Here is a 14,678-nt window from a genome sequence, read left to right as displayed (position 1 = left end):
AATAAACTGTTATCCTAGAGCACTTTCTAACCCCTGTTAGAAAAATTAGAATCCCTTAAACCATCACAGTACTTCTTAACACTTGACCCACATGGTCTCCCTCTGAGTTTATCCTCGAGTCATGAACAGCTTATCTAATTTACAACTAAGAGTTGGGGCTTGGCACTTTTCAAGAAAAGTGAAACTCAATTGCTGGACGTCTTACCCTTCAACCTGAGCCCTCTTTTTTTTTGTTTTCTATGACACAAATACGGTTGGAGATACCGTGGTCTGCACTTTACTATTCAAATAGGCTTTTGTTTCTTTGAAATAAAATTCCCTCAGTAAAAAGGGTGCCCCTTATAGACGACATGGAGAGTACCTCCTACATCTTTAGTTAAACATAATAGGGGTACTCGGTATCAACTTCCAAGACATACTAGGAATCTATGTTTCATTCCCTTTCCTTGTTCTGGGAAAATTTTGGTAGAGTTTTCTTTATACCCCTTACTATCCCACAACCTGCATGTAGAAAATACCAACAATGCCTCACAGGGCCAACATATATATACATATATATATTCATATCATCTCATAGGCACACAGGGCTTTCAATATCCTCTAATATCATAGCCACACGGGGCTTTCAATATCAACTATAATAATGTATAAATAATGGACTTACCTCGTATATCCAATTTCGAACCGCATCTGTTGCACTTCCCTGTCTACTTTTCCCATCAGTTTTTAACTTTACATTTTAATCACATATCAATACCTTACCAAACAGATCTCTTACGTGCCTTTACTTACCTGCGTGCTTTGTAACTTCCTATGTCGTCACTTACCTCCTCTTGTTGATGTCGTCCTCCTGCTAAAGTCCAAGGTTAGTATAAGGGATTTTTCCTATGACTCGGATCTATAGCACGATCTCAAATGTGAAAGGAAAGTAATATCCTTAATGTCCTGTAGCTTCCTGTCTATAGATATGACGCACCACACATCGATAATCAAGACTTTACTAGACACGGTCTGTAGACACTCCGAGGACAAACTGCTCTGATACCACTTCTATCATGACCCAACCCTGTGGGCTGCGACTGGGATCCTACCTGGACCCCTGTATACGTATCTAGCAGATGTAACGATCAATATAAGCACTATTCATTTGTATATTATCATGAAAGGGCGTGCAAGCCGACAAGGCTCCCATAATATCTTAATATTTATAATACATCATGTAGACATAACTGAACAAAAATTACATGTATAAGCCACATATATGTCTAAAGACCTCTAAGAATATTAATAGTAACATATGGTGGGACAGGCCCCCCGCCATACCCCTGAATAAACAAATATATACATAGGAGGTTTGGTACTACAACTCGACTCTGAATAAATGGAGTTTCTTCCAAAGTGGCTGAGTAGAATCCTAAGCTGGTGGACTCCCAACACCTGCGTCTGTACCTACTAGCATGAAGCGCAACCCCCCAAAGAAAGGAGGGTCAGTACGACATATGTACTGAATATATAAGCATAACATAAATGAGATAACAACTGAAACAGGGATACATGAAATCAAGTATAGCATTTAGTAGGGTACTATACCTGCACCTCACAAAATAAAGTCCTGTATACCATTATCACATACCATATCTGGCCCACTCGGGGAGTCGGTGTTACAAACACATCATCTATCATGATAGGCATATACATATTGTTAGCTCTATGGGACGTACATCCTGATCCATATATATCAGGTTAGTGCCGAGGAGCATTCGGCCTGATCCATATATATAACAGGTTAGTGCCGAGGAACGTATGGCCTGATACCTATACATATAATACATTAGTGCTGATGAACGTATGTCCCGATACCTATATATAACATATTAGTGCCGAGGAACGTATGGCTCGATCCCTATACATATAACATGTTAGTGCCAAGAAACGTTCGGCCCGATCCCTATATAATATAATAATGAAAATACGTGCATGTAAACCTTGGTAGCATAACAAATATCTCCCGAATACCATCATAAGATGTGTCAAAGAGGCTCTAGGTATAGGAGCTTACACCTCCAATCATTATTCAGCATATGGAAGGCTCGAGGAACAAGAGTTTAACCACTTTAAGAAGCCTAACCTCAAGAAGTGAGTACAAGTCCTTAGTTATACCCAAAACCTATAATGGAATCACCTCTTGCTCATATCATATATCGCTTCACTTACCTTAACTGTTTAAAGAGAAGGAAGGAATAGGCTTCACGTGTACTACTTTTCATTATGTAGAAAACTTACAAGTCCATAACTCAACTATCACAGGAGTTCTAATATCAAGAAGGAAATAAGATTGACGAACCATACTCGGGGTTCTATGAATGGAATTTCCCCCACATTTCATATCCACATCATACTTAAGACTAATACATGCCAAGAGAAGGAATAAGTTTTACATACACTACTTTTCAGCATATAAAAGACTTGAGAAATGGGAGCTTAACTGCTTTAAGAGTCTTAACATTCAGAAGTAAATATGAATTATGAATCATGAATCATGTTCATAACTCATGAATAGAATTACCCCAGGCTTCATACACATATCATTTGTCACTTAAATCTAAGAAATGCCGAAAAGAAAAGAGAGACAGGCTTTACATACCTCGTACGGGTTACCCTTTGTCATGTTTGCCTCGCCGTCCGTTGAACCTATTCAACACAGAAGTAATATGAATATCAACCACTCTTGGCTTTCCAGAATCTTAAATTGCACCTTAGTATTCATGGAACCTATTTCCTTGTTCGTCTCCTCGACTAGTTCTTTAATTAGTTAAAGCATTACCAGAAATTAGGCAACACCTCCCCTATAACACGCCCTATACGAATTTCTAATTACATCCCTAAGTACTACATCCAACCAAAAACAATATACTGCAGCTCATATACACACAAAACATGGCAACATTACACAATACCAACTCCAATCAACTTGCTGAAAATTACGATACCAAATTAGGGATTCTAGTCTCTATTTTGTAAAACCTTTAATTATACGACATGAGGGGTAATGTGGATGAAAACAGAAGATCCCACTCCTATTTTAGAATAATTTTATGCCCTGCAACACACCACCACACACCTGCACCAGCACACCACAAGCACAGCAGCTTGCTTCGACTACAATTTAACTATAGCGACTCCAATTTAGATTGTCTTCAACGTCAAGCATTTATATAAAAATTTTATACTTCCAGATATATACAGTAAGTGTAATACACTTCATAACAACACCATAAAGTCCATATTGAAATAACAAACCTTACCTTACCCGAAATTGGCCAAAACTGCCAAATTCGGACTCAGAACTTCTCTAAACGCGCTGAAATTGCGCGGACTGTTTGTATCACTTCCTTGCTGCCCCGAAATGGAATTTTATGTCATAAAACACCATTATATAACCATGGTAAACCTTAAATAATTAATTCATGGAACGAAAGTCGGAAGCTTACCTTGGCAGCCCCAAACCCGTAGCCGTCCTTTCTTGCCCCTAGCGTTTTTCTCTTCAACTTTCTCCTATATTTTCCAAGTGTAGGGCTGAAGACATGGTTCCACAGGAATCATAAAATACATATATACATATCCAAGTTGTTTAGGAACACCGTATATAATTAATTCACTGAGGAAAATTGGAACTTACCTTGAATTCTCCAAACCGTGGCTGCCTTCTTTTTTCCTCTCTACGTTTGTTTCTTTTCTTGCTCTTTGGCTGAAGTTTTGGTGGAGAACTGAAGTTAATAGTCACATAAAATACATATATATGTTGTCTTAGGAGGTGAAATGTGTCAACCCCTAAGGGTAACACATGTCTAGCCCCTATAGGGCCACGTATCCATGTCATGGCTCCTAGGCTGCCATGTGTCCTTGGTTGGGCCCACCCCCAAGTAGGTGGGTCACCTGCTACCACGTGAAACTTTCCTAGGCTTCCATGTGGAGCGTCCTCTTGCTTCGATGTGTCATCTTCTCCTCTTCCCGTGGGTTCGTAATCTCGTCTTATTTTGAAAACCCGTGTAATCCTTACTATGTAAGCTTGGTATATACTCAAGTGGCTTAAGTATGCCAAACTTCTAAGTTAGTATCTTATGTAGGTAAATTGAATCCTACGAATTGTTACTTGTCTTCCAACTCATTCCGGACTCTCCTATCCCTATTTCCAACCTTCCCTCTCATGGGGTATCGTATTCTTCTTTCCTTAGAGTTGTTTGATGGTGTAGTAGATTGTCCGACTCACATGATAACTTCCACGAAACTTAAGAGACATTCCGAGTTTAGAAGTGTAGGGTGTAACATCCTTTCTCCCTTTAGAACATTCGTCCCCGAATGTTAAACAAAACTTCCCTTAGAACTTTATATAGATTGTAGGGAGATTCTTTGCTATTGCCATAACACATACTTCCATCCAAGTACTTAATATACAAGTTTCAGGAGTTGGGGTTACCTATAGACATGGGGATTCAGTATGAATACTTGTGTTTCCTATCCACTTCAATTTCCAGGTCATCCCTTTTTTGGTTTTGGTTTAGCCACAATATCTTGACGGAAGGCATATCTTTAGTCCACAATCTTCTAACCCATTGATCCAGGATGGCAATAGGTTGCTCTTCATTGGGTAACTCCTTTATTATATTGACTGCATCTATGGAGAATATTCTGGAAGGGTTCACTTATATAGTGACGAAAAATTGATGGGTGGAAAACTAGATGTATTATTTTTAAACCAGATAGTAGGGCCAACTCATAGGCAATTTTGTCTATTCTACACATGGTCTGATAAAGACCCGTGTATCTTGGGTGAGGTTTCCCTTTTTGCCAAATTCTATTACCCCCATCTTAGGTGTCGCCTTTAAAAACACCCAATCATCAACTTGAACTTTGGATGGCCACGTCAATTATCTATATAGAATTTCTGCCGACTCTGGGCTGCTCATTAATAGCTTGCTCAACTATATTGGGGCCTTTTATCCTTGGAACCAATAGGGGTATTTACACGTCTAGACCTACCCGTCTTGTACGGGGCCATTGGGATACAAGAGTAGTTGTTATTATTGTAGGCAACTTGATAAGTGATAGATAATTATCCTAGCTATCTTCGTAGTTAATAACACCAGCTCATGACATATATTCATTGACGCTTTGAGTTTTATCTATCATTAGATGGCATAATTCCGAAGGATTTTAGCGCATAAACTCGCCATCCTGTGGTAACCAACTAGTTCTGCCCATCTTACTTAAACTATTTCAGAATTTTCCTTAATCCCGCTTGTAACCTTCTAGACACATTACTTTACGTCATTCTTTACCTTTACAAGAATATGAGAGGGTACCAGGAATATCTTAGCGTTGTCTCACTAGTTCTCATATTTTACCTTGCCTTTTTCTCCTTTATCCTACAATCGATGTCGGGATAGACCCTTTGTCCAACCATGGCCATGTCTTACTTTGCCCGTAGTACTAATCCCATCTCGATAGTTGACTCAACCCATCTTTGCACCTTTTTGTCACATATCATAAATATCCTAACTTTTTTTACCACGTACTTCCTTACTTGGCCATATACTTAACATATATAATCATAGATTATCTAACCATTCTGATAGAACTTGTATAAGGTGGATGTTATCCTTTCGTCTCCTAATTGATTTTGCTGTACTTACCTTCTTCACATTGAGACTTACTCTTCCCACTTTGTCGCACTTCTTTCATTTCCCTTATTTACCTTTCGTTATTTTCATCTTCTACCATAGAATGCTTTTTATTCCTTTTCCTTGGTTATTTATCTATCGTGACATCCTTTGCGACCAACTCATTATCCTTCATAGTGTCTCTTGAGTTATTCGATATCCTTTCATTTCCATACCCTTTTCTTTTCATACGCACCTACATTCTAGCGTTATGTCATTCGAGGTCTTTTTAAAACTTCTTAACACTGCCTTACTTACCATTCTGACTTCTATCCAATTATTGGTGTCTTCTAGACCTTTCTAACTTAGTTCAGTCTGGGTTCTTATTTAAACTTAAACGTTCATCTCAAATATGTTGCCATATCAATTGCCTTCACCTTACCTTTGCAATTTTCTCCTTGACTTCCCCCCTTTAGTTCGTACTCATATTCAGTCCATGGCATCTCTCTAGGGTGCTTCTGTGAGAATTTCTCTCTCCAATTAGTTGGTGGAGAACTAATAAACTGTTATCCTAGAGCACTTTCTAACCCCTGTTAGAAAAATTAGAATCCCTTAAACCATCACAGTACTTCTTAACACTTAACCCACATGGTCTCCCTCTGAGTTTATCCTCGAGTCATGAACAACTTATCTAATTTACAACTAAGAGTTGGGGCTTGGCACTTTTCAAGAAAAGTGAAACTCAATTGCTGGACGTCTTACCCTTCAACCTGAGCCCTCTTTTTTTTGTTTCCTACGACACAAATACAGTTGGAGATACCGTGGTCTGCACTTTACTGTCCAAATAGGCTTTTGTTTCTTTGAAATAAAATTCCCTCAGTAAAAAGGGTGCCCCTTATCGACGACATGGAGAGTACCTCCTACAGCTTTAGTTAAACATAATAAGGGTACTCGGTATCAACTTCCTTGAATTCTCTTTCACTTGACTTTTCAACTCCCGGGGTCTTACAATATCTTCCCTTTGGAAACATTCATCCTCGAATGAGATTCAACTAGCATGGAAAGACACGAAATGAGTACTAGTAACGCAACATAAATGCAATGACACATAGAAAGGCATAGACCATGAAATTTTCAAAGCTTAACATAAATCATGACTTTAAACCAACTTCATGTACATGCATTCATATGAAAGACATATGTAAACTGAAACATAGGATTTTAAGAGATTTGAACATGAACAACTTAATACCTTAGGCTTGAGTGAAAGGAGATACGGATAATGCTTTATCATGTCCGCTTCCACTTCCCATTTAGCGCTCTCTACTTGTTGATTCCTCCACAACACTTTGATAGACGCAACCTATTTTTTCCTTAATCTCTTCACTTGTCGGTCTAAGATCTCCACCATAATCTCCTTATAAGTCAAATTTTCTTCAACATTCACATTCTCCAATGACACAATAAATTTTGGATCACCCATAAATTTTCTTTAAATTGACATATGAAATACCGAATAAACCATAGCCAACTTGAATGGAAAATCTAACTCATATGCCACTTTGCCAACATGATTCAATATCCTATAGGGTCCTACGTATCTAGGAATCAATTTCCCCTTTTTACCAAAATGCATTACACCCTTCAAGGGTGAAACCTTCAACTAGACCCAATCATCCACCTCAAACTCAAGCTTTCTTCTTCTATTGTCCAAATAAGACTTTTGAAGACCTTGAGTCATCTTCAATCTTTCTCTTATGAGCCTTACCATCTCCATTGCATCTACTACCAGATCAGCACCAATCAATGCCATCTCACCATCTTTAATCCATCCCATCAGGGACCTACATCTTCTCCCATACAAGGCTTCAAAAGGAGCCATTTGGATGCCAGAGTGATAACTGTTATTATAGGCAAACTCAATTAATGGCAAATTCTCATCCCAACTTCCTTTAAAATCAATCACACACACCCTCAACATATCCTCCAAAGTTTGAATCATTCTTTCAGCTTACGCATCAGTTTGAGGATGAATTACTTAGCTTGACTTTTGTACCAAGACCTTTTTCACAAGGAAACCCATGAAGCTTTACCAATTCACGAATATACGACATAGCATAATCTTTGGCACTATAGGTCTTAACCAATAGAAAATGTGCCAGCTTAGTCATTTGTTCTACTACAACCCAAATAGTATCATACTGCATTATAGTATGAGGAAACCCATCACAAAGTCCATATTATCATCTTCCCACTTCCAAGTAGGATTCTCAATGTCTTGAGCTAAACCTCCCAATTTTTTATGCTCAAGTTTCACTTGTTGACAATTTGGTCACTTAGCCACGAATTCCTCTATGTCCTTCCTCATGCCATACCACTAATACAGTTCCTTCAAATTACGATACATCTTGGTGGATCTCGGGTAAATCGAATACTGAGAACTATGAGCCTCATTCAATATCAATGCCCTTAGCCCATCTACATTAGGCACGTATAAATGACCTTGGTAACGAAGTACCCCATCTCCTCTTGGGAGAAAGACTCAATGGATTATTCTATAAAAGACTTCTTCAATACAACCAAATCTGGATCATTACTTTATTTGGCCTTAACATCCACCACAAGAGACGATACTGAGCCATTATGCACAAGAACACCCCTATCATTAGATTCAACCAAATACACACCTAAACATGCCAATCTATGAATTTACTTAACAAACTCCTTCTTACCTTCCTCAACGTGAGCAACCCTATCCATAGACAACCGACTAAGAGCATCGACTACAATATTTTCTTTAATCCGATGGTACAATACACTTATATCATAGTTCTTTAGAAGTTCAAACCATCTCCTTTGCCTAAGGTTCAAGTCTCTTTTGCTAAATATATATTGCAATATTTTGTGGTTGGTAAATACATCAACATACACCCATATAGATAATGAGGCCAAATTTTCAAGATGAACGCAACCGCCGCAAGTTTAAGATTATGGGTTGGATAGCTTTGCTCATGCACTTTAAGTTACCTAGACTCATATGCTATAACCTTTCCATGTTGCATTAACACACAACCCAAACCAATACTTGAGGCATCAGAATAAACAACAAACCTATCCAAACCTTTGGGTAATCTCAAAATAGGAGACGACATAAGACAATCCTTCAATATCTGGAAACTCTTCTCACATTCATCTGACCATTGAAATTTCACCTTCTTTTGGGTAAACCTATTCAAAGGCGAAGCAATAGAGGAGAATCCTTTAACAAACCTCCTATAGTATTCGGCTAAGCCCAAAAAGTTTTTAATATTCGAAGGAGATAATGGTCTAAGCCAATTTTTTATCGCCTTCATTTTTTTGATCGACCTTAATCCCATCATTGGACACCACATGGCCAAGAAATGAAACTTTCCTTAGCCAAAATTCGTTCTTACTAAACTTGTCAAATAGTTGCTCATCTCTCAATATTTGTAATACAATCCTTAATTAAACCATATGATCTTCCTCATTCTGAGAGTAAATCAAAATATCTTTAATGCACATCACCACAAACATATCTACATATGAGCTAAAAATACTATTTATCACATCCATGAAAATAGCAAGAGCATTAGTCAACCCAAATGACATGACCAAAAATTCAAATGACCATATCTCATTTGGAATGCCATTTTTTGAATGTCACACTCCCTTACCATTAGTTGATGATAATCGGAATGGTGATTAGTATTAGAGAAGTAACTTTCCCTTGCAATTGGTCAAACAAGTCATCTATCGTCGGAATTGGATACTTGTTCTTTATAGTCACCTTATTAAATTGTCGGTAGTCTATACACATTTGAAGTGACCTATTGTTCTTACTAACAAACAACATGGGACCACCCCAAAGTGAAATACTTGGTATTAAGAAGCCCTTATCCAACAAAGTTTTCAATTTTTTTATACTCCTTAAGTTCTGCTGGAGCCATATGGTAACGAGGAATAAAAATAGGTTGATTATAGGGAAGAATATCTATGCCAAAGTCAATTTTCCTTTCGGGAGGAACTCTGGGAAAATCATCAAGAAATACATCGAGAAACTCACTAACAATAGGGATCGACACAAAAGTAAGAGTTTCAGAGTCAACATCCCTAACTCCCACACTATGATAAATGCACCCTTTTGAAAATAATTTAAAGTCCCTTACAACATCAGATGAATCGACCCTCAGCAACCAAATTATTACCCTTCTATTCAAGAATAGGCTCATAAGTAAATTGAAATTTGACCCTACGAGTCATACAATCAATGGATGCATAAGAGGCATGTAACCAATCCATACCAAGAATAATGTCAAAATCGATCATGTATAGTTCAACAAGATCACAAGGGATCACTTTATGCAAGACCGACATAGGATAATTTTTATAAACTCTCTTGGCTAACACCGAATCACCAACAAGAGTTTAAACAAAAAAAGGTTCTAGCAAGACTTTGGAGAACACATCAATTCTCATAGCAAGGTAAGGAGAAAAGACAAATTGGCACTCGAATCTAGCAATTCATAAACATCAAAGTGAAAAATCCTTAACATACCATGACCAATTGGGAGACTCCTTAACATCATGCCTAGCATAAAGAGCATATAATCGATTATTGTGTTGACCACCCTTTGGTTGAGCTTGGGCACCTTGTTTTACTTGGCCTCCTTGATCTACTAGCCTTGAGGATGACCTTCTCTACCTTTTTTGCCCACATAAGGGTAGTCGGATTTCTTATGGCCATCTTGACACTCCATAGCAAGCACCTATTTCCATTAAGCACCTTCTTATATGATTCTTTCAACACTTAGCACACTTGGGAAATATGGGACTATTAGCATTCACACCTCAGCCTTGAACCTTAGGGTATGACACCCTATCATTGTCAAACCTCTTTCTCGAACTTTGGCCTTATTGAGAGCGGCCACTACTATCACCGATCCTAGCACTTATGAACCAACCTTCATACCGGGCCATTTTAAAGTCGCTCATCATTATCTCTTTGAGTTTCTCTCCTTTAATTTGTTCAAGAAAAGTCATAAGATGAGATATGTCCATTTCTTTGACAAATATAGTAGTACAACATTCCTTTGTAACCAAGTCAGACACCCTTGATATGAATTGGATTATTCAGCCATGTGGATCGGCAACTAATGAAGACGCATACTTGGATAGCATAGTGAAACTTGAGGGCATAGTCCCTCACATCCATGTTGCCTTGCCTATGATTGATGAAATCCAACACCTTTGCCTCTGTTAGCTTAGTAGGGAAGAAATGATCAAGAAAGGATAGCTTGAATGCTTCCCACTCAATAAGGCATTCATCCACTCTCTCCAAATTCTATTTAGAATACCAAACTTAAGCAAAAATCTTGAGCTTGTAGGATGCCAACTCTGCTTTATCTTTCGAAGTCACCCCCATAATACTCACTATTTTATAAAACACATTAATGAACTCTTGGGGATCCTCCTCAACATTCGAACCATGGAACTTGGAAGGGTTCATCCTTACAAAGTCCCTCACTCTAGAAGACAGAGTAGGAGGATTTGGAGGAGCAACAACTTCTTCGTTGTCCACAACTTAGGCTAGAATGGTAATAGCGGCCCAAAACTCTGCATTAGTCACTTAGTTGGGTAGGGGACCATTGCCTTGAGGGGTCGGAGGATCTTGTTCTTTATTGGAATTGACCTCTTTTTGCATAGGTGCTCTTCTAGGAGGCATTTTCTAAAAATCATAAAGAATAATCATTAGGGAGAAGAAGTCTGAGAGTATAATTTATCGCACGACTTAGATCATGAAAGTAGTAAGAATTTCCTCAAACACCTTATAGCCTCCTATTCATAGATGTGGCATGCTTGACAACCATGAATAAGACTATATTTGATGCAGCATATTGGACTCCATAGGACAGGTTGAATGGTGTGCTCTGATACCAAGTTTTTCATGACTCGGAGCGGGGCTTTGTCGTGACATGATGATTAGAACCCTGAAGGAATCCAAAAATGACTCTTGACATATTGTAAGCATACACAAGGTAAAGTAAAGTGGAAATATCATAAGAAAGAGTCTCAATCATGAATTATTAGAAAAAGAGAGACTACATAGACTATACATCATTTTCCAATGAATGCCTCTACTAATCAACAAGGGCAGGGGCTAAGACATGTCCCTATGTCACCCTCAACATGAATATGACAAAAGTCTTTCAAAAGAAACAAACTCATAACTCACCCTTGATAGATGAGGACTCACCAATCTTCATCGGATGGAAATTCAACTAATCATGTGTGGAAGGAATGTGATCCTCGACCCCTACTTTATGAGACAATGTAGGAAACAAATATGCATTAGTACATTTGAATGTACTAAGTATGTGGACGTGCCATGCAATATAAATCATAAGATGTAATGATCAATAATGTATGTGCTAAAAGAGGATAAGTGAAGTCATGTGAAAACCATAATGATCAAAGTATTTTAAAACATATATGAGATCATAAAATAGTACATACGAAAAGTGTACATATGTGGGATAGGAACCATAACCGATAATAAGACTAGGAGAGCTATAATATGGAATCCCAATGTATCTCTATAGAATAGAAAAAGAAGAATCTACTTGCCAAGGTAGACTCTACCCCGCTAGGTGGGTCATGTTCATACGCTATATTTGGATCCACTAGCTAGTTCACCGGTTCCACCGACTAGACCAAAAGAGTGATTCAGTCGATTGTTTCCTTTTTTTTTGTTTTTATTCTTTCCTATAATTCAATTTTAATTTCTATTTAGAGAGAAAAAATTTTTGTCAAGATTTGGGAAGGGAGCGAGACCAAGCCGAGCCACTAGTAGAGTAAGCCCTTCCCACGTGTCAAGTTGAATATGAATAAATGAATGCAGCCTCAACCAGAGAGAGCAACCTGCGCCTTTGAGTTGAGGCCGCTGGCGGCGCAGAACAAACTAATCCGCGACCAGCAAGTTTTCCGAAAGCGAACTTACAAAATAATGAAATGAGTTCGTATAGGCATTTTGGATGCTGCTAGTGAAATAGCCCTTCTGGGACCTTTTTTAACAACCTCTTATGATTGATTCACTTCCTCCAGGCCGAATTAGAACTTTCATTCGATGATACAAAAAATAGAAAAGATGCGGGGAGCCCACGTTTTCAAAAAAAAATGGATGAGATTGGGCCACTCGAAATAGATCACAATTTCATTTTATAATACCTCGGGAACGAGGCTTAGCCTTCGAAGTACCGCATAAGCAAGAAAGCCAAATACCTGGATTTAATCAGATACAATTTGAAGGATTTTGTAGGTTTCGCTTTGGTAGTGAGTGGAAACTGACTTTCTGTCTGGTTAGTAGGAATTTCTTTCCTGCTAAGGGATTAGCTCATTGCTAGGAATAAGGATTGAATTGCACCTGGTTTGCTCCTGTTTGACTTCACAAACCGAAAAGCGAGTTCCCGTAGAGTGAGTCTAGTGCTTCCCTTTAACCTAGAAGCACTCAGTAAGTTCGTTCAATCAAGCAGCATTCTTTTTTTCTTAACTTAAGGAGAGGGAAGAGGGCGCATAGCTCAGGTCGGAGCAAGGTGCCATCGGACATTCAAGAGGTAGTCTCAGGCCAGAAGAAGATACCCAATGTTCAGAGCCAAAAAAGGCAAATCCTATGGTGGCACATAGTTATGAGACAAGATACTTTATATAAGAACCCCATAGATCGAGCCTCCACCTCAAGTCATCATTCGGTGCTAAGTCAAATTCCACAGAATATATAACATAATAATCATACTTAATTTATAATCATAATTTTTTTCATAAGTTCCATAATTCATAGAATAACTCATTTTCTTATTATTCTTGCAATGCGAGTAAAAACCTTTCGACATCAGAATATCATACTTGTATAATTCATGTCATTAGGTTCCTAGGTCACTAATTTTGGATTCTAAGTCATCATTGTTCATGAAAAGCTTGAAATTCATGTCTTGAAGGTAGTTTAAATCTGGATTCATAGTTCATACTTGAATTTAAAGTAAAACTTGAATACATAGTTAATTTGATAGAAAACCATGAAATACTTGAAAGTCATTGAACCTTCTAATCATAATTCATGTAAATTATCATTTGAAATAGATTCATGCATGGACATTCATAATTTAACTTAAAATCATATAATGGATGTAGAAACATGCTTATAATGATTAATTATAATAATTTAATACATAAATGAAACAACCTAATGCATTTTATCAAAACTAGTGTTAGAAAACCAATGAAATTTAAAGAGATCTTTGAGGAAAACCTTAACACTCCATTGGTGAAAGAAACCCATGGACCAATCCCCACATGCCTTGACGAAACCAACTCAGAATTGAAGAGGAACCTTTGATGAACTTGAATCCCTAGCTAGAAATTTGTAGGAGAACCTTCAGAGGATTACTTAGCCTTACTTTATGAAAGTTTAGGAGAATGAATAGAATAGGATGGGAATTTGAAGGAATGGTTATTTATAAGTTGTGAAATTGACCATAAAAGTGTTAAGGTTCATTAAACCAAACTTATGAAAAGACCTTTATACCCTTAATTAAATCTGAAACTTGGCCCTACAAAAATGACCCTACGATTCATATTAAGTTTGACGGGTCATAGAAACCACTCGTTCAGCAGGGTTTGGAAAATCCGTGAAAACTGACTCTCTAAGTTTCACCAAAGCTTATCTTTTTGACTCATCATCCTCTCTACCACTTGTACTCTTGATTCATAGAAGAGGTCCTGAGGCCAACAAGATGCACGAGTTCAGACCATGCACTACGACTGCCTTTTACAAGTCATAGACTCCTTCACGTGTTGTCAAAGGACTCGTAGACCCACACAATCCACTTATCTATTTTCCATACCCAGAATCACTTCCACGAGTCAATTCTATGACTCATAAGAGTCCCTACGAGTTGTAGACCCAATAGTAGACTTAGGGACTCCCCAAGTTTTTCATGAATT

This window comes from Solanum dulcamara, chromosome 8, assembly GCF_947179165.1.
Source record: "Solanum dulcamara chromosome 8, daSolDulc1.2, whole genome shotgun sequence".
In the NCBI taxonomy this organism is placed as follows: Eukaryota; Viridiplantae; Streptophyta; class Magnoliopsida; order Solanales; family Solanaceae; genus Solanum; species Solanum dulcamara.
Note: the sequence above shows the minus strand (reverse complement) of the source record.